This window comes from Mustela nivalis (genome assembly GCF_964662115.1).
Source record: "Mustela nivalis genome assembly, chromosome: 14".
Lineage (NCBI taxonomy): Eukaryota > Metazoa > Chordata > Mammalia > Carnivora > Mustelidae > Mustela > Mustela nivalis.
Genome location: NC_139033.1, coordinates 1,427,088 through 1,450,821, shown reverse-complemented (window position 1 = coordinate 1,450,821; position 23,734 = coordinate 1,427,088). Strand labels below are relative to the sequence as shown.

The 23,734-nt window shown below is 51.3% G+C and overlaps 1 long non-coding RNA gene across 1 annotated transcript; it reads right to left on the bottom strand.

The window, feature by feature from the left end:
- Nucleotides 1-11,801: 11,801 nt before the first annotated feature.
- On the bottom strand, nucleotides 11,802-17,569 carry LOC309848429. The gene is made up of 3 exons (XR_014303039.1): nucleotides 17,313-17,569; nucleotides 17,004-17,057; nucleotides 11,802-15,415 (listed from the first exon to the last, which is right to left on the bottom strand). It is a non-coding gene; the product is annotated as an uncharacterized lncRNA (long non-coding RNA).
- Between the last annotated feature and the right edge of the window lie 6,165 nt (nucleotides 17,570-23,734).

The following is a 23,734-nucleotide window of genomic DNA, read 5'->3' as shown; positions in this document are numbered from 1 at the left end:
ACTCCAAAGGGTAAATCTGGACCCTGTGGGTTCCCAGAAAAGAAGCCAGTCAGGCTGGAGGGGGAAGGCTCCCCAGAGAACTGGGCAGTGACAGGCCAACTGGCACTTTTTCCAGAGCTTCTCCATGTCAAAGGCTGGAGCCTGAGCTGCTGAGGAGTCATATTCTGGGCCTGGCTGGGCAGCCATGAGCAGCCCCAAACCATGATCAACTGAAAGTTTTCCACTTTAATTCTGTTTTAAAATAAATCAGTGATCACATTCCTGGTGTAGAGAAACCTCTCCTCTCCATGGATGGCCCTAGCCTTCCTGTCCCCTCAGGAAAGAATCCAAGATAATTTTCCACCCATTGCTCATGATGAACAAATCCTGGCAGACAGCATGGTGCCCATCCCACTTCCAGGCAGGAGTCCTCATCTCCTCCGCGGGGCTCTTACTTCTTCCCAACTCACCTCCCAGAGGGAGGGCCCCAGGTGGCAGACAGAGGGGCCTTTGTCTCCCTGCTCCTTGCTTCCTCATCCATCTGCCAAGAACCAAGAAACTGGTGCAGGTTTCCAAGGGCCCCCACAGTGAGGAACCATGAGCCTGCCCTGAGAACCATCACTGTCAGCCCTTGGGATCCTTCCGATCCTTTACTTTGTTCCAGCCTCCCCACAGCCCTGACTCTCACCCCATCTCACAGTTGAGGGAACAGAGGGGCCAAGCAACTTGCCAAGGTCCCACAGCTACAGTATGGAGTAGGTGATTACAGACGGAGTTTGGATTTAAAGCTCTGACGGTGTACACACCAGTACAGTGTGTAGCAGAAGCAGAATTTGAGCAAGAACATATGGACCCTGGTGTCACCCTAAAACCCCGGAGGGAAGGTGTGGTCAGGGAACCAACCCCGTGCTCTCTCCCTGAGCCCTGGGACGCACGTCACACTTGGTTGGTGGTATTTATCCTGAGTTCCACCAAGAAGCCCAGCCGTCTCCAGGGCTCTGGGACTCAGGACTAAATATCCCAGGCCTCAGGGGCTTAACACTCCTCAGCTTCCCAGTTTAGGAAAAGGCAGGGCACCTCCCATCACCCTCACTACATGCCTGCTTACTGGGGGGCAAAGCCCTCTCCTTCCTCCTTTCCTCTTCCTCCTCTCTCTGCTTTTCCCTCCCTGGCCAGAATCACAGACACCTAACCCACTTGGGTTTTCCTCTCCTCCTGCTCCCACCCTCCCAGGAAAGGAGCTGGCAGCTGAAATGAGCTCAACTCCCTGGGCCATGCCCATATCCACACCAGCTCCCTCCCCCTTCCCTTCCCCAACCCAGAATGCCCTCCCTGCTCCAGAACATTCATACATTCCTCCATTCTATAACAGGAATAGAAGCTGGGTCCTGAAAGCCTCAGCACCCTCCTAGGCAAAGAAACACAGTCCAACAGCCAAAAGCACTTATAAATGATTCAAATGTTTTACTGCCATCTCTCAAAGAAAAACAGAGCGTCGTGGTAGATGTTGGGGCCCAGCTCAGATCCCCTTTCCTCACTGAGGGCACCCATCCCACAGCTATAGAGTACCAGACAGCTGGCCCCCTCTCCTGAGAAGGGCCCTGAGCTAAGCAGGGGCTGCCTCTCCCCAACAGACGGAGTACAATTCAGGCTCCAGAGCTCCCCGTGGGACCAGGCTGAGGCTAGTCTCTGCCTGAGACTGCCTCTTTACGGAGTTCCTCCTCTGCTCTGTCCTTGAAGGCATAAAGATTGTGCTCCAGGGACGCCTGGGTGGCTCAGTTGGTTAAGCAGCTGCCTTCGGCTCAGGTCATGATCCCAGCGTCCTGGGATGGAGTCCCACATCGTGCTCCTTGCTCAGCCGGGAGCCTGCTTCTCCCTCTGCCTCTGCCTGCCATTCTGTCTGCCTGTGCTCGTTCTCTCCCCCCCCCTCTGATAAATAAATAAAATCTTTAAAAAAAAAAAAAAGATTGTGCTCCAAAATACACTAATCAGAAGAAATAATATTTTAGTTCCATATTTTTTTAAAAAGATTTTATTTATTTATTTCACAGAGAGAGAGAGATCAAGTAGGCAGAGAGGCAGGCAGAGAGAGAGGAGGGGAAGCAGGCTCCCTGCTGAGCAGAGAGCCTGACTCGGGACTCAATCCCAGGACCCTGAGATCATGACCTGAGCCAAAGGCAGAGGCTTAACCCACTGAGCCACCCAGGCACCTCCTAGTTCCATATTTTTAATTAATTAATCAAATTCCATATTCTAGCATTATGTTAATTATATTATCTTATTATCTTAATACTAAGTTCCATATTTTTTTAATTAATTAATTGATTTGGAGAGAGAGTGCATGCAAGTGGGGGAGGGGTGGGGGGCAAAGTGGGAGGAGAGAGAAAATCTCAGGAAGGCTCCACACCCAGCTCAGCTCAGAACCAGATGCCAGGCTCCATCTCATAATCCCGAGATCAGGATCCAAGCCAAAACCAAAGATCAGACGCTTAACAGACTAAGCCACCCAGGCATGCCTAGTTCCATATTTTTTAAAAATTGAAACTAATGCACAAAATGCATGATGAGCAAAATATCACAATTTTAAACAAAGATGGACTCCAAGTTTGAACTTGGGTGACCCTGCCTCACTCACCTCCCTGAATTTCAACCCTGCCTTACAGAACTTACTCAATACCTCACATTCACCTAAATCCTTGCCTCAGGCTCTGCTTTGGGGAATCCCTACCTACAACAGCTATCCAACTCAGAACCCAGTCCTCTGTTTCCCTGCCACTGCCCTGACTCTGAGTTGTGTGCTGAGCACTCACGTGGTAATCATGAGCAACTACTATGTGCCAGGTACAGTCCCTGCTCTGCAGTCTGGCTCTGGCTTTAGCTGCTGGAACCTTCCCCTCCATGCCCAGGGCCCAGTCTCTCAGTACTTTCCAATCATGTGACCTCAGCCACATCTCTGCCTACCTGACCCTCCCTGAGCTCAAAGGAGCCCAAGATCCTGTGTTAAGTTCAGTGAACTCCAAACTTTGGGGTTTCATGAACCCAGTTACGTTTCCCAGTTCCGAAACTGGCCTAGAGCCCCCATCTTTCTATGCCAAGTAAGAATGTTGCAATATTAAAATTGTCCTTTACCGCCCCCACCATTTCAGAAAAAAAAAAAAAAAAACACGGGATCTTAATGCCAACGAAAATCAGTGGGAAAAAGACCTCTTTCTCAGCTGAAAACATCTTACTTTAGGAAAAAACTCATTCTGTTGTCTGTATGCTCTCTCTCTGTTTCTCTGCAGACTAGTAAAAACTTGACCACATACAGGTGGTCAAGGGGGATATATAGGCAGGAGAAACAGAGACCCCAAGAGCAGCTCTCTCTGTCCCATCCAAACCCTGAGCCTTGAATGTTCCTGTGGGGGAAATTGAGGCACAAAAAAGGTGCTGAGGGAGGTGGGAGACATGGCTTCCAGTCCCACTCTGCTCCTAATTTCCCTTGAACCTGCACAAATATCTTTCCCTCTCCAAGTCACGAGCATGTGGCTCTTCCAGGAGACCCTAAGCCCTCTGCCCAGCAGGGAAGACTCAGGGCATCAGTCCCACCTGAACACATGTGCCAACACAGCTGGAGAGATAGGACCGGACACCAGGCTTCTTTCTCAGACATCATGTTTGGGCCTCAGTTTCCTCTTCTGGAAATGAGTTCTCAGAAACCTGCCAACTCACAGTTGGCTCACAGATAGCAGTCAAAGAGCCAAGGGCCGGACACTGGGCAGAAGCCAAACCACCTGGAGAAAGAGGCTGGCCATTGCCTCAGAAGAAAGGCACACAGGCTGTTTCCTCTAGAGAGACCCAGCCCAGGCCAGAGGTCCAGGACTCAAGCTGGGGAATACTAAAGTTTGCATCTTTGGGCAAAACTATCCCTGTCTCCGAGGGGAGCATCTTTGCAGCCCCAGGCACTAGCTGGGTTCTTTGTGGTTCTTAGGTCTGGGAGCTGATTGTGACCAGAGGCGATGCAGTGGAAGGAAGTGGATCTCAGATGTCCAGGAAACTGCCCCAGCTGCTCAGCCATAGATGCAGCAGGGAAAGGGGAACAGGGACTCACCCAAGGGCTAGCATCTCTTGAAGTGTTAGGGCGAACGCTATCTGGCTTCAAACTCTAGCTCTGCTGCTTACCAGCTGTGTGACTCTGAGCAAGTCGCTTAACTTCTCTGTGCCTATTTCCTCAATACACAGTGGAGAGATGGGGGGGTGGGTGGGGAAGAAGAGTCAGTTGTCTGTCACTGTCCCCCTCAAACCTGATGATCCATGCATTTTCTACCCCAAATTTCTCTGAATGAGCCATAGAGACAGGAAACCAGAACACAGATGAAGGTCCCCTCTATGGAGCTGACCCAAAGATTTCTGAGTGTCACAATTTCTGTCTTTAAATGCAGGAGAATATTACGGCACTGAATGCAAAATTTCCATGCCTTTTTGTTTGTTTGTTTAAACAAAGCACCCTCAAAATAATTTTATGTTTTAAAAATAGGCACACAACCTCAAAATAACTTTAGTGAGTGTTCGGTTTTTGCTAAGAAAGGAAGGGGTCTTGAGGCAATGCTCCAGACTATGGTTCCCGAAGCGTGCCCCTCCACTGTTGGGGCTCGCTGGTCCATCCCCCCTCACTAGCACCTGTGCAGTGCCCACAATGTGCGCAGGGCTGTGGGGTGCCTGCGACAAATTTCCTGGACCACTGAGGCCTGCTTCTTTTTTTCCTGGCATCTTATCTCAGCTAGCTCCCAGACAGAAGTCAGAGAGCCCAGCTGGTACCCAGAGCCTCAGAGACCCTCCCTCACCTCAAGGAAAGTGCTTGCTTTTGCCCAAAGATGTCCACTCAGCCTCTGGAACTTAGAGCACTGGCTTGGGAAGATAAGGGAACGGAGGAGAGAAGAGGGGAGGGAGGGGGGAGGAGGGAGAGTGAGAAGGAGGCAAGCGGTCATAGGGCAGGGAAGTACACTGAGAAGACAAGGGCCAGCCCGCCTTTGTCCCAGCTCCTCACAGTGGCCTGGCTCTGTACCCCATGTCCGGGGACAGAGCCCAGGATCCTCGAGTCTTAGAGCCCCCTCAGGAATGTGAATGTCCCAAGATGCCTGCAGCATTTCCATATGACATGGAAGGGAGAAACCAGCCAGCAGCACCCCTCCCCCACCGCCGCCCACCCCTGGAGGAGCCAGATGATGCCCAGAGAGACAGTTTCAAATGGTTCCAGAAGCCTATCACTGCCTTGGAGCCAGGAGCACTTTCAACTTCACCCCTGTGCCCTCTCAACCACCCTCTCAATGCACCTCAAGTCTTCGAGAACATGGCTCTCAACAAGGTGAAGCAACTTGCTCAAACCCTCGCAGCAAGAAAGCAGAAAGGAGCAGAGCTTCTTCCCAAAGGCACCTCATCGCTAGGGATACAGACTGGACTGGACCGCTAGTGGCAAAATCGCAAACACTGGGCATTTATTGATCACTGGGCCCCGGAGCTGCACGCACGCTATGTGTGGACGCCCCATTCCACATTCTTCCTTTGAACAGCTGATGGTGGCAAATATTAAAGGGAAAAAAATATATAAAACATAAAACATGCCCTCCCCTACATCTATCTCCCCAATCCCAAATCCCTATGAGGCAGTGTCAACCTCTCCCCCATTTTATAGACAAGGAAAGCAAGGTCTCATAGCTAGGAAGTCAGGGACTGTGAAACCAGGCAGTGAGTAGGATTCTGGAAATACCATTGGCCATGCCCCCTGCCTCTCCAGACGTACCTGGACCAGAAGGGCTTCTCCCCACACCTGCCCAGCCTCCAGGCTCCCCGCCAATGCCCGCATTGGGGGACAGTTTTCTTAGTTCAGTGAAGGGTGACAGGGGCACCAGGCTCCTCACCTAGGATCGGACATGGCTGTGGCAAGTACCTCTGCCCCCAGGCTCTGGGAGAAAGTGGCAGAAGGGCGGACCCTGTAGACATGGGGTGTGCCCAGATTGCGACACTGGTCCCCATGGCCTCCCACGCTGCTAAAGTGCAGCTTCGTCACAGGGGTGGGGGGGGAGGCTCAATTCTGGCCACTCTATCTACAAGAAAAAGGAGGGACAGAGAAGCCCTCTCTGGCGAAGGTGTGAGGAAGTTGGAAATATACACTTCTATGAAATTGATTCTGTAACTGCCTGTCCTCGGATCTCTGGAAGAAGACAGAGCTGCTGCTGGCTTGCCTGGGAATCCCTGGCCAAAAGCTCCCTTAGCCTTGTGTCTACAGTGCCTGGATGTCCACCACCACAGACTTTCTCCGCTGACTCAAGCCACCTTGCTCACAAACCCCCACTCTGGTGAGCTGTCATTACTTGTAAATACCTCAGTGTGAATGAGTTGGATTGCTTTGGTTTTCAACTGGACACCTGGATGAGAATGGGCTTCTGACAGAACGGGGCATTTGATTTTAAAAAAAAAAAAAAAGGAAAAAGAGATAAGAGAATAAGAGATAGCCCTAGTTGGAATAGGGAGGATGTGAGGCAGACTTAAGGCAGAAAGGCCCAGAAGCCACAAAGGAGGAGGGTAGGTAGACTCTGGACAAAGGGGCCAGGAAAACAAGAAGAGCCATGTGGGATACAATTAGGTGTAGGGGCAGGTAGAGAAGGAGGTGTCAGGGGCCCGTCTCCTGTGTGACCTTAGGCAACTGACCTCTCTCTCTGAGCCTCATCCTGGATAGGAAAGTATGCCGCATACAGGCTAGGGGGTGCCTACTGGCCCCAGAAGACAATCTGAAAGACAGGAAGTGGGATGGGGCAGAAGCCCAGCAGGGACTCAGCCAGTGGAAGCTAGCTGTCCCCTGGGGCAAGGGACATAACACAAGAAGCTCTGAGAAGGAAGAACTTTGGGTGTTATGGCTTCCCGGGAAACATGAGATGCCAGCGCTGGGAGAGGCCCGAGAACGTGGAGCAAACAGAAACTGTGGAGCCGGGGCCAGCCAGGCTGGACAGGGAGGAGGCCCGGGACCCCAGCCTGACCAGGGCCCTCACCACCAGGCCTGCCAGGAATTGGTGAGGGTGAGGTGAGAGCCATCGCCCAGCCAGGCTCCAGGAAGCTGCCCTGCCCTTCCCCAGAGCCCTGTTCCAGATTTCCTTCATGGCTGGGGTTTTTCACAGGAGGAAATGGAGCGGGGGAAGGATCAGAAAAAGAAAGGTCCATTGAGGCCAGGCAGGCCCAGCATTCCCCAAGAGAAGAGAGGCTGGCGATTCAAGGTCCCCACCCACTCCTGCCATGTTTGGGGGCCAAGGCAGGAAATGGAGGGGAAAGTGTGGGGCCTAACATTACCCTGGCATGGTCCACACTTGGCATTTCTCAGCCCCTCCTGGCTCGGGACTTCTGGTCCCTACTCCCCCATCACCATTCTGAGCCACTGGAGACCGGCCCCCTCATGCAGAGGCCACAGTGCTTTTCAGTCCCACCTCTGGGCCATACATGATCTCATGTAAGCCATGTAACACCCTGGTGATCCCCAGTTTACAGTGGGGGAAACTGAGGCACAGAGCAGTTAAGTGATCTTGTCTGCGTTTCACAGCCAGCAAGCAGAAACGGGTTTCAAAACAGGTCTGTGAACTGGCCGAGTTTCTCCTTCTATGCACCAGACGGATGTCCCATTCTGACTCAAGGAACGTCCTTTTTCTTCATGACCCAAATCCCTGACAGCTGAAGGGGTCCCCTGTGAGACGAGTCAGCGAGAACTTCACTCCCCCAAAGACTCTCTCAACGTCAGTCAGCTCTACCTCCCCTGCCTCTGGGAGGCCGGTGGGCCCTTCGGCTCCCAGCCCGGCTCAGTCTGGCTCCAATGGAGCATTGGCAAAGTCTCCCCACAGTAAACAATCCCAGGCTGACCACGGGTGCCAGCCTAAATCAACTTTCTTTAGCCCCAAGCTCCGCGTTTCCATCCGTCAGCAAGTCCCAGGCACAGGAGGAGAGCGGACCCATCATTCTGTCACAAAAGCCACCAATGCAAAGAAATATTCTCTTTTCCAAGCTGGTTTCTGGACCAGACAACCCAAGAGATAGAGCCACAAACCAACATGCCCTCTGCCAAGTTGGAAGCTCAAACTCAATTAGCTTGGGGTTGTCTGGAATCTTCAATTGTTTAAACGTTTGAGCTTAAGCACAGAGTTTGGAAAGAGTGAGCCTCGGGACAACAGGATGCTGTTCTGGTGAATACTAGCAGCCGTGGACCACCCAGAAAATTGGGTGGGATCTTCAAGACCCCGCAGAGTGTCCAGGCTCCCCCTGGCCACTCCCTGCTTCCGCCCACCACACCAGACACCCCAGGCTCATGAAGTTTCCAAATCTCTCTTCATGCTGCTTTCCCTACCTGAAATATCTTTTATTTCTGGCCAGCTTCTGCTCCAGCCAACTAGAGGTCTCATCGAAAGCCAACTCATCCTTGGAGCCTGCTCAAATCTGTACTTTTTTCTCAAGGTGCTATTTCCAGACTTCCCCAGCAAAGGCACCCCCAGCAAAGCTCTTTGCCCCTATAGTACTGGGCGCATTGAGTGTATTTAACGATATGCTTTCAGGGGGCCTGGATGGCTCAGCTGGTTGAGCACTCAACTCTCCGTATTGGCTCAGGTTGTGGGATTGAGCCCCAAGTTGGGATCCATGCTCAGCATGGAGTCTGCCTGTCCCTCTTCCTCTGCACCTCCCCCCATTCATTTGCTCTCTTGCAAATAGATAAATAAAATCTGTAAAAACAAAATAAAACAAAACAAAAACAGAAAAACTAAAAAACCACCAACAATGTGCTTTTAATCAAATGACCAGGGTTCAGCTACTGTTGTGAATGGATGATGGATTGAAATATCATGGGTGATCATGACCCAGGAGCAATTGGCGCTGTGCACCCCGCCATGAAAGCCAACCTTCCGGCTGGAGGGACCCCACTCTGTTTACATACCTGTCTTCCCAAGTGACTGGGAGCCCCCTGAGGGCAGGGCTGGTCTCTCCCTGGATGCCATGTTCCTGGCACACAGTAGGTGCTCAATAAATGCTGGGGGGGGGGACAGAAGCTCTATCCTGGTTCTCTCACTACCTTCAAGGGCCCCTTTAGACAAGTCCTTCTCCCTTTCTCGAGCTTATTTCTCCATCTGAGCAGTGAAAGGGGGGACTAACTCACACTCAGGCCTCTGGTCTGAATGTCTGTGTCCCCTCTGCCCCTTCCCCACACCCCAAATCGTAAGTTGATGTCCTAACCCTCAGTGTGACAGTATTCAGAGGTGGGGTCTTTGGGAGGCGATGAGGTCATGAGGGTAGAGCTCTAATGAGTGGGATCAGTGCTCTTATAAAATAGACCCCAGAGAGCTCCCTCACCCCCTCCACTGTGTGAAGACACAGTGAGAGGTCAGCCATCTGTAGCCCAGAAGAACCTGACCACGTCAGCACCCTGACCCTTGAACTTCCAGTCTCCAGGACTATGAACCATCAGTGTCTGACATTTACAAGGCCCTGGTCTCTGGTATTTTGTGAGAGCAGCCCCAACAGACTAAGGCAGTCAGGAATGATACATGATCATCTCAGATGACCATCGTCATCCACCAAATTTTACGGTCAAATCTGGTTGATAGCTCATTATCACCAATGGGCCCTAACATCACCCCCTTCCCATAGATGCACTTTGTTCCTCCATCAAGACGTGAACCCTACTGCTTTTCCCTTTGAGTCTGGGCTGGGCTGGTGATGTGCTGTGACCAACGAAGTGTGGCAGAAGTGATGCTTGCCAACCCCAAGCCTAGATCTCAGGATGCCTGGCAGCTTTGGCTTTCACTCTCCCAGAGTCCTGAGCCCCCAGGGAGAGAAGTCCAAGAAGTGGTGCCATGTGGGGAGAGGCAGCACGCGTCCCCGCAGGACATGAAGCCATCTTAAGGAGCCTCACCCCAGTCAAGCTCCCGGCTGATCACAGCCCATGAGTGACCCGACAGAGACCCCAAGGAATGGACATGGGTCATCGCTGAAGAACTCAGCCCAGCTACAGAACGGTGAATAAAGAAGTCATTTGAAGCCATTTCATATTTTGGAGTGATCTGAATCACAGAAATAAATAACTGAAACAGATCCATGTCTGCCGTGGCTCATGAGTGAGGAGTGTGGAGCTCCATCCCTGGACTAGACAATGTCAGATCGATGTCAATTCGATTCCTTGTCAATTAGAGATTTGTCTTGGGCCTACCAGATTAACCCATCAGAGAGAAATCAGGATCCCACTAGGACTCCACGAATCCAGTGGGCCCTCTTGGGTTGTTCCAGCAGACAACACAGAGAGTGTGGCACAATTAGGAGCAGAGCCAGAAATAGAAAGAGAAACTCAAAAAGACACAGACTTGGAGGAAACTGAGCCCCATGGGTAGAACAGCAGGACAGGGAGCTGTAGGGTCTTACAGCAGAAGGGGTAAGATGGCCCCTCCCTGGAGCCACGTCAGAGCCTGAGAAACTTCTAGTTGAACACAAGCCTGGCTGGGCATCTGGTACCACCACCCCCAAACTTAAGCATGAGTTGGCATACACATTCCCAACAATGAACCCTCTTTCTTTGAGGGTACCTGCAGCCCAGGAGTCAGGCTACATCTCCCCCCCCCCCAGCACAGGGCAGAAACAGAAGGGTTCTCCGTCTAGAAATCACCAGGGCCAGACGTAGAGGCCCAACCACCAGAAGGATCACTAGTTCACATTGAGTCCTTTACCAGGTTCCAGACACCACGCTCCACACGAGATGTGGACACCTTCACTTCTTCCTAACCACTACCCAGACTTACAGCTTGCCATCCCATTTCACAGATGAAAAACTTACTGGCTCAGAGCCACAGGATTTGTAAGTAGAGCTGGAATTTGAATCCAGGCTGAATGAGGCCAAAGCCCGGGGCCTCGGTCGGGCTTGACGGTCACCCACACACCCCAGTACAGCCTCATGGGTGGTTCACACCCACATCTGTTCTGACTGGTCCGTGCCTCACTGAGCCAGCTGTCACTGCAGCAGCGACCACCAAATTGAACTCTCAATTTCCCAGTTCAGGAAACAGACCCAGAACAGTGTTCGAGATGTCCCCCACTGTGGTGGGCAGAATAATTCCTCCCTCCATCAAAGATGCCGTGTCCTCACCCCTGGAACCTGAGAATATGTTACCTGATGTGTTAAAAGGAGACTTTGCAGCTGGGATTGAGTCAAGGATCTTGAGAATCGAGAGATTATCCCAGATTATCCAGGTGGCCCAAAGTCCTCACACAGGTCCTTTTCAATGAAAGAGGGGGCCAGGAGAGTCAGAGCAACCCCACGTAAGAAGGACTCAACCCACTGCCGCTGGCTTTGGAGATGAAGAAACGCACTGTGGATCTAGCAGCCTTTTGAGGCTGGAAAAGGTGGGGATGGGGTAGATTGTCCTCTAGAGCCTCTGAAAGGAACCCAGTCCTGCCAACACCTTGCTTCCAGCCCAGTTTGGGCCTTCCGACCTCCAGAACATTAAGCTGAGACATGGGCCTGGTTTTGAGCCACTACACCTATGGTGCTTGTTACAACAGCAGTGACTGAACTCCTACACTGGCTCCCTGAGCTCTTCCTCGCATACTCAGGAATTCATAGATGCTGACAGCTGTTCCAACAAATCCAGGTAACAAGGGATGGGTGCATGTTGTACGTCCCCCTGTCTTTTATTGCCACCATGATCATTTCCTGAGCACTGCAGACGGACTCTCCGCAACGCTGAGACAGCAAGCACCTGAGGCTGCCCCAAGCTCACCCAGGTGGCTGGTGCCAAACCCAGCTCTCCTGTCCTTCTGGGCCCAGGCTCCCAGCGGAAAACCTGAAGACACTAGCCATGGTCTCTTGCCCCAGTTGCCTTACCCAACCATCTCCTTACATAAGAGCTGTCCCCAGGGCTGGGATCAGAGGATCCGAGTCATGAACCTCAAGAAAGCAGAACTGATTCTGACATGTTGCCTGCGTAGTCGCTGACTCCCCCTGCTGAGTCAGCTGCTGGTACTTCCAAGCTTGCAGAGTGGCTTTTGACGGGGCGGGGCGGGGGGGGGGGTTGCGGAACAAGGCCTAAGCCTCCCCCACTACCCCCAGCCCAGGGCTTCTCCAAGGGGCAAAGCATGAAGCCAGGAGATGCACCCAAATGACCTTTTGCCACCTGGGGACCCAAGACCACAAGGTGCCAGACTCCCATAGGGACCCAGGTGTGCAAAGGCAAATTTCCATGCCTGCTTTCCTAGTAAACAATAGAAAGGTCTTCATTAAGCTGACCGTGCGCCATGCTGTGCTTTACGTATATTAACTCATGTGATCCCCCATGATGCCATAAAGGAGGTGTTTGAAGTACACCCGTCTTACAGAGGAGGACACAGAGGTGACAGGATGTTAGGGAGCAGAGATGGGCTCTAAACTCTAGAGCAAGTGGCTGTGGATTCTGTGACCACTCGTTCTTCCCTTCTTGGACTGCACCAGGTAGAATGACCACCTCTCCCTTCCACCCAGCCGGGCAAGAAATTCTACTTTCTGGATTCTCTTGTGCCCATCACTGCAAAACTACAGAAATTCCAAAAGAGAAGTAAGTTAAAAGGTTTCCTAATTTTGCCTAAAACCAACCTGTCCTGATGACCATCCATAGGCAGCACAAAGTGACTATCAACCCAGAGGGCACCTTCCCTGCATCCCAGTCCCGGCCAAGGGAACAAAGATGCGTTCTGGACTGAGAACTAGGAGCCCAGGTCCTACTCCCACCAAGTGACCTCGGGAATGTCACTGAACCAATCAGGGCCTCACCTTCCTCCTGTCTAAAGTGGGGGCAACCATAAACAGCCCGCAGCCTCTCCAAAGTTCCACTGAAGCAGGAAGAGTGTCTTTTTCTTCGTTCTGCTTTGAGGGGTGTCAGACACATAGTAGGTACTAATAAATGTTTGTTGGGTGAATGAAGAAAAGTCAGTTGTTACTGATTTGCCTCCCTCTTTCCCCCGAAGGGCCTTCAGACCAGAGATTGGGCCCGATTCATTTAAGGTTCTCACATTGGTCCAGCTTCTACTTCTCCGTAGGCTTATTCACGCAAGAAATTTTTCCCACCACCCACTATGTGTGTGGCCCACTTGAGGCCTCAGTCCCATCCAGACACCCTCAGTCTGTGTCCTCACGCACCATCCCCTTCCCTTTTTTCTGGTCAGTGACTGTGACACTTAGATACACTGAGATCTCCCAGGCCAGGACAACCACCCAGCTGCCTTATGACCGGCCAGCACAGCCCATGCTCACGATATGGAGAATTCCTTACACTTCTACTTCCTCATGCCCAGCCCTGGGGGATGCAGCCCAAGGAGACCCCCTACCCTAACCACACACATGCACATGGGAGCACGCATACACATGCACACATACGGACTTGCACATACACATCCAACATGCGATGCCACCTCAGGACAGGACTAGGATTATCTGAGTTCAAATTCCAGTTCTTTTGCTTATGAGGTATGTGACCTTAGGCAAGTCCCTTTACCTCTCTGATCCTCAATCTCTTCATCTCTAAAATGGGGAGGATAATCATGGAGCCTTTCCGGGTCAGTCTGTAGGGCGATACTGGATATGAAAGCCTTGGGCTCAGGAAGTGTGCTGTGCTCAATAGAATTGTTTTGTGTATTCCAGGATGGAAAGAGAATAGTAGTTGCCTAAGTTCCAGGGAAACCCACGTTGATGGGTCTGGACCATGGGCATTTACTCAGTACATCTGATGATGGGGATTATCTTTAGGATAGGAAAGTGTTTGTGGGTCCAACATCACCTTGTTAGCACCATGTTAGTGAAAATCTAGACTGAAAATCAGAGAATGGGAGACACCCAAAGATACCACATTTGTGGCAGAGACAACTAGCTGTCCACAAAAATCCATCCTCCCCTTCCACAGCATACAGCAGGCACTGGGATAGAACCACCCTGCCAAGAACTCCATTTCCCAGCCTCCTTTGTGACTACACTGGTCATATGACTAGTTCTCCCATGTGGCAGAGGGCAGTGAAGAAGCAAATATGCCACACACCTCCATGCTTTCTTTCATCAGGTGTGATGTCCAAGGGGACAGTAGGGACAAGCATGCAAGAGGACCTTCCCTCATGCAGAAACACCTGCCTTCTCATAAACATCTGTTTTTCTGAGCTGTTATACTTGTTTGGGACTATTTGTTACTGCAGCTACTACCTGACTAATACAACCTTCAACCTCCTTGTTCACACATGAGATGATTATGGCCATGGAGTGAAAATACCTTGCATAAGATCATGAATCAAATTCTGCAAAGCTCCAGAATTTTGGTCTCTGATCAGTCTGGAATAGATATGCCATTTTCAACCTGCCCCACCAAGCTCCAAGAGTGAGGTTCCATGAACACAGCCTGGAGTCCTCCACCTCTGTTTCAACTAGAATAACATGCCTTGTATCTGCATTCCAACTGCCGTCCTCCCTATGTCTTCATTGCAGGAAAGATTTCTGTTTCTTAAAATAATTTCAAAGCCCACACACTGGGTGCCGGCTAGCACGCTCCGACTGTCTATGGTGCTACAAGATAAAGTTTCACTTCTGCACCAGGCCTCCTGGCCTCAACTGCTGACACAGGACAGACACACAGGCTCACAGAAGTGCATAGATATTTGCTTAGAAAGGGAAAAAAATTCAACCTCAGCGTGCAATAAACAACCCAGAAACCTGGACAAAAGGCAAACAGAAAAGATGTTCACATCCTCTAGCTCAGTAGCCCTCAAGTTTTGGGGTACATCCGAATCATCTGGGAAACTGGTGCCACGTGCAGACTCCCACGCCTCGCGTGGAGACTCTTGACTGCCCAAACTGAAGCTTTAGGAGATATCCACGATTATTCATAATCGTTCCGATGCCAGCATTCCCATGACCACACTTTGAGAAGCCCCAAGTCTACTTTGTAGCCTGGAAAATGGAAATCATTATGGGCAGTAATAACCATGCTCGTGCAGGGTACCTCAGAGTGAGTGAAACAGGCTTTAAGGGATTTTTTTGTAACCTGATGGGTATCTAGGCATTAATACTCCACTGGTAAAGAAATTAATAATAATTTCTATTTGGCTCAGATGGGTGTTGAAAGTATGGACAGCAGGTATGGTGTAGAAATGATCAAAGACTCCTGGCCTACATTGCTAGAGCTCCTTACGACGTGATGACCCCTCTGCTAACTGTTCCACGTGTGTGATCTCATGTAGTCTTTATGATATCCCTGTCTTACAGATGAGGAGACTGGAGCATACAGATAACTTGTTCATGTCACTCAGCTGGCAGGAGGCTGATGGGGTTCAAACTTACCCAAACAAACTCATGCTGCAGCCACAATGTTCTAGTGTCTTTCGTGGAGGTCTAACATCAGAACCCCTCCCCAGGGCTCAGTCTCCTCATCTGTAAAATGGACATGTTAATAATATCTTTATCACGCAGCCACAGTGAGGATTCAAGAAAAGCATGGCAGTAAAGTGGTTTGCCAACCAGGAAGATTTAATTAAGGAAACACCTGAGGGATGAGACGTTGTCTGATCTTCCAGTCCCATTTTACAGATGGCAAAACTGAGGCCTATTTACTTCACTTATTCAAGAACATTTACCGAGCACCCAGAGGATATAGAGAGGAGTGTAAGTATCCCAAGTCTGGCCTCAAGGAGCCCCAGGCCGGCAGGAGAGACAGACAAGACTAGGCACGGAGAGAGGGACCTCCCAGAAAGGGTCAAGCCAGAGAGAGGAGTGATTTGCCCAAAGTCAAGTTTACCTATTCCCTGAAGTTTTGGCAGAGTCCAGAAAAAGTCCTTGGTACCACGAAGGAACTCTTCCTGTGGGCTTCTCAGTGCCTGACACCCCACCGTCTGAGCATCCCTGGTTTAAGCTAAGCCTTCTTTCTTGAGAAGGCACCAAGCATCCCCCCTCCCACCATCGGACACTGGAGAAAGGAGAGACGGCGAGAACCACAGGTGAGATCGCTCTTTGAAAGGAAGTAGGGGCTGCCAAAAGGGAGGGCAGGATCAGGCCTCTTGCTAGAAAAAGAAGACAGACCCAAAACCTGACCCCCTCCTCGCTGGCCTGTCGGAACCACAGGCTGGTCTGAGGGATCAGACTTGTAGCGAGCAGTGGTTACTGGATTATGATATGTTGTTCTTAACTTTGCTCGAGGCGAGCCTTTCCGGCGTACTCGTTTCAACAGTAGCACAGTGCCCAAGTGCCAGCCAGAGCAGAGGGGAGGGCAGGTGTGCTCAACAGATAGCACTGCCAAAGGGTTCCCATCGTCCATATACAAAGAACTCTTAAAAATCAGCCGAAGATAAACACACTGACAGAGAAAAACATGGGAGCGGACTTGAACCATAGGCTCGTAAAAGAAAAATGGACAAGTAACTTACAGCGGGTGACCAGCGTTAATAACGAAATGTAGAGGGAAGCGGTTAGAAGCTTCACAAACCTTAAAAACAGGCACACCTTTGGCTCACCTTCAAAGAGTATCAGGGATACTTTGGAAAAGTATCCAGAGACCAGACATGCAAAGATGATGTACACGAAAGAGCACCGCTTGTAATCATGGAAAAAAGAAACAAAACAAAACAAAAAAAAAAAAAGAAGGAAGCAACCACGATGAGAAGCGGTTACATAAATCCCAAGACGCCTTTCCATGCAGCCATTAAAATGCATCCTGGAGGAATACAAATGGGAGTGCACAGCCCCTGTGCAAGACAAGGGAGGTTGCCAAATCAGATGTTGGACATGTGTGTGCGAGCCCACACCTACATCCTTAGCTGTGTCTGCGCCATCTAGTAGGCTCTCAAGATGAATTAGTGAGTGAGCAAGTGTGGGAGCGACGGAGAGAGCCCCCTGAAGGGCCACCTCTGGATGAGGCTGTCCTTCGAAGTCTCTGTACGGAGGCAGTGGTCTGTGCCGGTAACACCGGCTTTGTTCCAATCTCAACCTCCCCTCACTACTCCTTGCCCCACCATCCCCCACTTACCGTCTTGCCGCTCTGAGCCACTGCCTTTCCCTCTCTGGGCCCTGGTTCACCCACCTGTAAAATGAGGACACCTGTGAGAGGGCAACACCTGCCTCGTAGCTGTGAACATTCATGAAGGAAAACACAGAGCTCACCGCTTTTAAAAATAGGGTGACCCTGCTGTTTTTTACAATTAGCATGCATGACTTCGGAAATCTGAAAAAACAGGTTTTCATTTTGACAAACATTAAATGCTAAGCAGAACCTCCTCTCTCTATGACTCTCCCCTTGGCTGGCCCCTCCAGACAGTGTCAAAGGCAAGCGTGCTACCTTGTGGCTGGTCTCCGCCTGGGTCTTCCCAAGGGCTCCCCTGGACTTCAGGCCACTGGAGGCCGTGTAGGGGACCTATGTGGTCCAGCTTCTTTCTCTCGGCCACGGGATGCCCCCCACCCAGCCCAAAATCGCCTCAGCCTTCAGGAGGCTCTCCAGGAGACCTCGTGCTGTCCCGAGCTCCTCACTAGCCTGAATGGGACAGAACTCTGCCAGAGGAACAGCTGGAGGGAGGAGAGAGCAAGAGAGAGTGAGAGAGAGGGAGGGAGGGAGGGGCAGGAAACTGGGCGGGCCGAGGCGGGGGCGGCCAGCTGCGTGGAGTGGGGGCCTCCAGAGGAGGCTGGCGGCCATGCCAGCGGGGACCGGGATTGTGGGTGGTGTTTGGGTGGCCGGTGGCAAGGCCCACTGGGAATGACCCACCCCTCTGGCAGGCGGAGCCCAGCTAGGAGCAGTGCCCACCATCTGAGTGCAAACCAGGAGCACATGCGAGCCCCAGGCAGCTGTGGGAAGGGCAGCCGCTCCCTATAAGGGTCTCGGGAGCTGCCGGATATCCCACCAGCCTGGGCCAGCTCTCTCCACCGGAATGCCCTTCCTGGCCCCCTAGTTGTGCTCCCCTTTCCTTATTTTAATTTTTGTTTTTTTCAAATTAAAACAGCAATGGGTTTGGTTTTTTTGTTTTTTGGGTTTTCATAGTGTCAAATGAACAAAGATGAAAATGTTTCATAATGTCTGGTTTTCGTAAATGTCACCGGGAAGCAAAAAATCTGCATAGTTGCAATACACCTTGATAGACCATTTCTGGAGAGCTGTCTGACAAAACACATCAAAACCTTTAACTACGTTCAGGCCCTGTGTTGTTTAAATATAAATCCTGCTTTCATTCCAAGCCCTGCTCCCCAGAGAGAAATATCATTAACACTTCGGTATGAACACACACACACACATATATGCTACATCTAGGTGGAAAATGGCTCAGTCATGCTCCATGTTCCAAACTGTAAACTCCTTCATTCAGTGATAGGGATGTGTGTGTGTGTGTGTGTGTGTGTGTACACAACTTATCCTGTTAATTATTTCATTGAATTAATGTACTGGTTTGTTTATTTATTTATTTATTTAACTCACCCCCTCCCCCCATGCAGTTTACTATTTATATAGGTTTCTTGAATTGACACTTTCTGGGTGACTGGTTAGGTTCTTTTCAACTCTTTGACTATAATAAATGCCCCACTTCACACTTGTCCGATTATTTTCTTATCCAAAATTCCTATGAACATACGTTTTATTGTTCAGAGGGGCCGACTCACTAGTTTCAAGTTTCAACTTAGGGACCACCTCCCCAGAAGCCTTCCCCCCCCACTGGGGTCCTGCTCTCGGCTCCCCTGGTGTACCCCTACAACCACAGCAGCAGGGGCATCCCTTCCCCTTCCAGACTCTGTCTCCCTTACCCTGGAAACTCAGCTGGGGAAGGAGCCGTATTCCGTCTGGCCCCGGCGCCTCGAAGCTCGGTGCTGGCTCGCATGATTGCATCATCAGCAGAATAAACACAAGAGTGCACACCCAGACAGGGTACTGGCCCGCCACTTGCTCCTTCATTCTCAGGAGGTACTATTTCTGCTAAGGCGGTGTTATTTCTGCCCTTGTGGTATCAGCGAGGAAATGGGGACCCAGAAAGGTTAAGTCACTTGCCGTGGGCCACACAGCGCATAGGCGTGAGAGCTGGGATTCCACCCAGTCTGTCTGGGTCCAGAGCCCAGCCCTTGGCCTCCAGACTGATAAACTAACAGGGGCCCACTGTGTGCATGGCCCCGCCCTAGGGCTGGGGTGGGGGCGGTTCCATGGGTCACATGACCCTCCCCCCATTCTGGAGGACCTGCCGTTCACCTGTTCTACAGTTGAGGGTGTTGGGGCTGTGGGGAGTTGTTCTTTGGCTGAGGGCACCCAGGTGGGGCTGGCAGACAGAGGCCCGGCTGAACCCAGGTCTGGCTCATTCCAAAGCTAAGACTGCCAAAACTAACTTGTGTAGAAAGGAAAAGAGAAGGGGAGGAAAATGGGGAGGGAAGAAGGGGAGAGAGAGAGAGGGAGGGAGGGGGAGAGACGGAGCAGGAAAGACAGAGAAGGGTGGGGGGAGAAGGGAAAATGGAGAAAGGATGGAAGAGAGGGTCTCTTGCTCTTTTTTTTTTTTAAGATTTTATTTATTTATTTGACAGAGATCACAAGTAGGCAGAGAGGCAGGCAGAGAGAGAGAAGGGGAAACACCTTGCTGGGAAGCTTGCTAGAAATTCAAGCTCTCGAGCCAGTTCTGTCCACAGACCTTGGGAACCAGGACCTCTGCAGGTGGGACCCAGGGAGCTGTGTGTTCAAAAGTCACCAGGGAATTCTCACACTCATTCAAGTTTGACAACCACTGATACAGACATTCCCACAAGGAATAAATCCTGGATCCTGGAACAAGTTACCTTGTGAGTCCACGGTCAAGAGCTGGGGGCTCTGACATTAGACAGAGCAGATGAGACCGAATCCCTGTTTCCACCACTGTGAGCTGTGTGACTGAGGCAAGTCCTCCCACCTCTCTGAGCCGGTTTCCTTAATCTGCTGGGGACTGAGGGGGACTGGAGTAGGGAGAGGAAAGAGAGGAAGGAGGAGTTGGGGGGGTAGGAGGAAGTACAGGAGGGGAAGAGACAGAGATGGGGAAGGGGAAGAAATAAAGGGGGAGGGGAAGAGCAGGGAGAGAGGAGGAGGGGAAGAGACAGGAGGGGAGAAGGGGAGGAGGAGGAAGTGGAGGAGGAGGGAGGGGAGAAGGGAGGGGAGGAGGGAGAGGAGACGGGGAGGTCACCTCTGAGGAAGATCTGGCACACTCAGGATATCCTGGAAGGGGAGCCTCGCCAGGGAATTCAGCGTCTGGATGGATTTATGGAAATTTCCTCTTCCTCCTTCAGGGGATGTTGGATCCTGTTAATGCAGGTCTCTTGGAGCCCCACCCCCACCCCACCCCCAGTCTCCAAAGCCAACACAAGGCTGTAATGAGGTTTGGGTTTATTGGCTGGGCAGTCTAAGAGAGTGGGGGGCCTGGATGCCCAAAGTAAGGGTCAGCGTACACAGCCCCACTTGGGCCCACAGGGAGGAACAGCAAGGGTCCTGATGCCCCTGCCAGTCAGAAGCCACAGGTCTTCGGTCACCATACTGAATGTGGCTGAGAAGTCTGCCTTTATCTTCCTTGGAATAAAGAGGGTTGTGGATGGTTGTGGGGGAGTTGTTTGTTGTTGTTTTCAAATAGGATTCTGAAACCCGAGGCCGACCATTGGGGTACCGAGACCCACAAGATAGGTGGTGGCAAAGAAGACTCTGTTTATTCCCTCAAAAATGCTGTGTAGTTCCAAGATGGCGGATTGAGATTTCTCTTATAAACAAATCTAGTTGGTTGGTTCAGGAATCCTAGAGCTCTGTGTTAAAGGAAATCTGAGACCACATCCAGGTGGGGCTGGAAAGAACACCGTGACCCATGAGCAATGCCTACCTTGGACCTAAAGGAGGGGCTTTGCCTCTTTCATCCCACTCAGTTCTCCAACAAAAGTCCATCCATTGGCCTAGGGGACTGGGGGGCCAGTGCCAGCTCTGCTTCATCCTGTCCCATGGATTGACCAATCCTAGTGTAGATAAACTTATACCTTAACTCCCACACCCCTTGGTATCTCTTTCTGGTTGATTTTTAGTGCTCACTGATGCCCAACACTCTAGTTAAAGCAAATGGTTTCCTTGTTCTCCCTGGTTATCAGTTGCGAAACTAGGTTTACCAGAGAGGCTCTCAAACCACAGGAAGCTGGGGAAGATACTTTCTGTGACATGAAGGGTTCCCTATAAACCCACACTGTGCTTACTTAAGACTTTGCTTAAGATGTGGACAGACCGCACTGGAATGGGAGCTCTGTCTCAGCCGCTGACTGGCTGTGTGGCCTTGGGCAAGTCATTTTTCATCTCTGGTTCGTTCAGTACTTGTGGGATTAAGTTGTGGATGTGACGAAACTGTGCCTTTTGAGATGGGGGAGATTATCCTGGATTACCCAGGGGAGCCCAGGGTAGCTCAAGGGTCCTCAGAAGGGGAAGGCAAGGAATCAAAGGGGGGAGAAGGCAGTAAGATGAGGAAGGAAGCAGACAGCTCAGTGATGTGGCCACGAGCCTAGGAAGACAAGCAGCCTCCACCCCTGGAAAATACAAGGAGCGGCTTTTCCCTGAAGCCTCCAGCAGGAACCAGCCCTACAGACCACATCCTGGTGTTATCCCCTTCAGTCTCATTTTGGACTTCCCAGCTCCAGAATTGAGGGAGTGTAAATACGTACGGTTTTAAGCCACAGTGTTTGTGGTCATTTGTAGAGGAGCAGGAGGACATTAACGCAAGGGCTGTTCTAGAGACCAGAACACTGACTTTGGTGGCAGACAGTTCTGGGTTCGAGTCCCCGCTTCACCTGCTAGCTAGGTGACCTTGCACAATTTTATTAACCTCTCTGAGTCTCAGAGAGAGACTTTCTTTCTCCTCTGCACAAAAGAGTAATGAAAGACCTACCTCAGACCGTTGTTGGAAAGATGAAAGGAATTGATACATACAACAGGCCTGGAACAGTCTGGCGCACAGCACTCAATGAATGTCAGATCACTTTGCTGTTCTACTGGGCATTAAAAGGCTGGCATTGCCCAATGCAGGCCCTCTAGCCATCCCTGGGGCACTACTAGAGCCACCAACCCGATGTTCCATTTTGTTCAAGGCCACACCACTGCTCAGGTCCCTAGTACCTAACCTCATCTCCCAGAAAAGAAAAAAAATGAAAGGGATGGCAAAGCTGAAAGAGGACTGGAGGACCCAAATCTTCCCATTGATTGAAATGTCATTTTCTCTGCACTCCCAAGCGAGGTCAGTGTCCCTGTCATTCATTCTCGTGACATCCTGTCCCACACTATAGCACCGACCTCATTTGTAATGCCACGATCATTCGTATTGTGAATATACCATCCGTCCCCATATCCACACGTAAAGCTCCAGGGGCTGGGACTGCTGCTAGGTCCATAGTACCTGTTCTATAAATATTTGTTAAATGAATGAGCAGATGGATGACCAGCCTTCTCGGACCAGCTGGGCCACGTTCCCAAAGACTTCTTCCCGACGGCCAAGTTCTGGCTCTTCACCACAGGGAGGCCTGCAGGGTTACCAAGATGGGAGAGTGGAACGCTGTGCCAAGCGTCATCAGACATTGGTAACTCCCGCAGCCAAGAATGTTATTGGGAACATGATGTCTGTCTGTGCGGTATATGTTCAGGTAATGGTAGGTCGTGTAGATGGGGCTCAGGGAGGGAGGAGGAAGGAGGATTCCTTGGGCTCCTGGACACCATCTGAGGCAGAGGGAAAGAGTACAGAAGTGAGAAGCTGACTTTTGGGAACTGAGAAGGAGGAGGAGGTAGGAGGGTGCTGGCAGCTCAGCCAATTTTGTCTGCTTGGCAAGAATCCAGCCCCTGGGCTCCGGTCCAGGCTGGGAAGGGTTAACAGCACTGAGAGGGAGTGTTGAGGGGTGTGTGTGACCAGGAGTGAGGAAGCCCTAACAGGGGAGGGGGCTTCCTGGGGGAGGTGGGGTGGGGGGTGGATGAGGCCCATTTCTCCCCTATGAGCAGGAATCTGCCCACCTAGCCCAGCTCCTCCCAGTGGGACAGAGAGATCTGCAGGGGTGAAGGGAGACCACTCTGGATGCCTGAGAGGAGTGGGGTCACCAGCAGGGTTGTTCCAGCCCATTGCTTCAGGATGGGGATGGGAGGAGCTGGGAGCATGTTTGAGGCCCCTTCTCAAACCCAAGCTGGCCATTCCCCAGGTCTGGGAAAACTTCCATGTTCCAGGCAGTAGAACAGAGGCTCAGAGAGGGTTAGCAGCTGCTCAAAGCCACACAGCAAGTCCTAAACAGCCAGTTCTCTCAGTTCCCAGAGTACTCCTCCATTCCTGCTATTCACACACACACACAGACACACACACACACACGCACGCACACACACACGCACGCACACACATACAGTGGCCTCGCCCTGCCCATCCCTCCAGCTGCATGGCTCACCCCTTCCCTTCCTTCTACTCTGACCCCATCCATCATGTGGTTTCAAATCTCTGCACCTGTGCTAGAGCTGTCCTCTCTGCCAGAAATACCCTGTCTGGCCACCCTGCCTCCAGCCACAGTGACCTGGTCATCTTTCAAATGCGGATGTCCTCTCCTCCAGTCAGCCTTCCAGGCGCACCCCATCTCTCCCCTCCTACTGGGAAGGTTGACCTGCCAGGAGGGTCTGTATCTGGCCAACACATTCATCCTTTCTCAAATCACACTGCCTCTTCCTTTTATCAGGTATACATCTGTCTCCACCCATGGACTGCTGTTGTACCAGCTACCAGCACT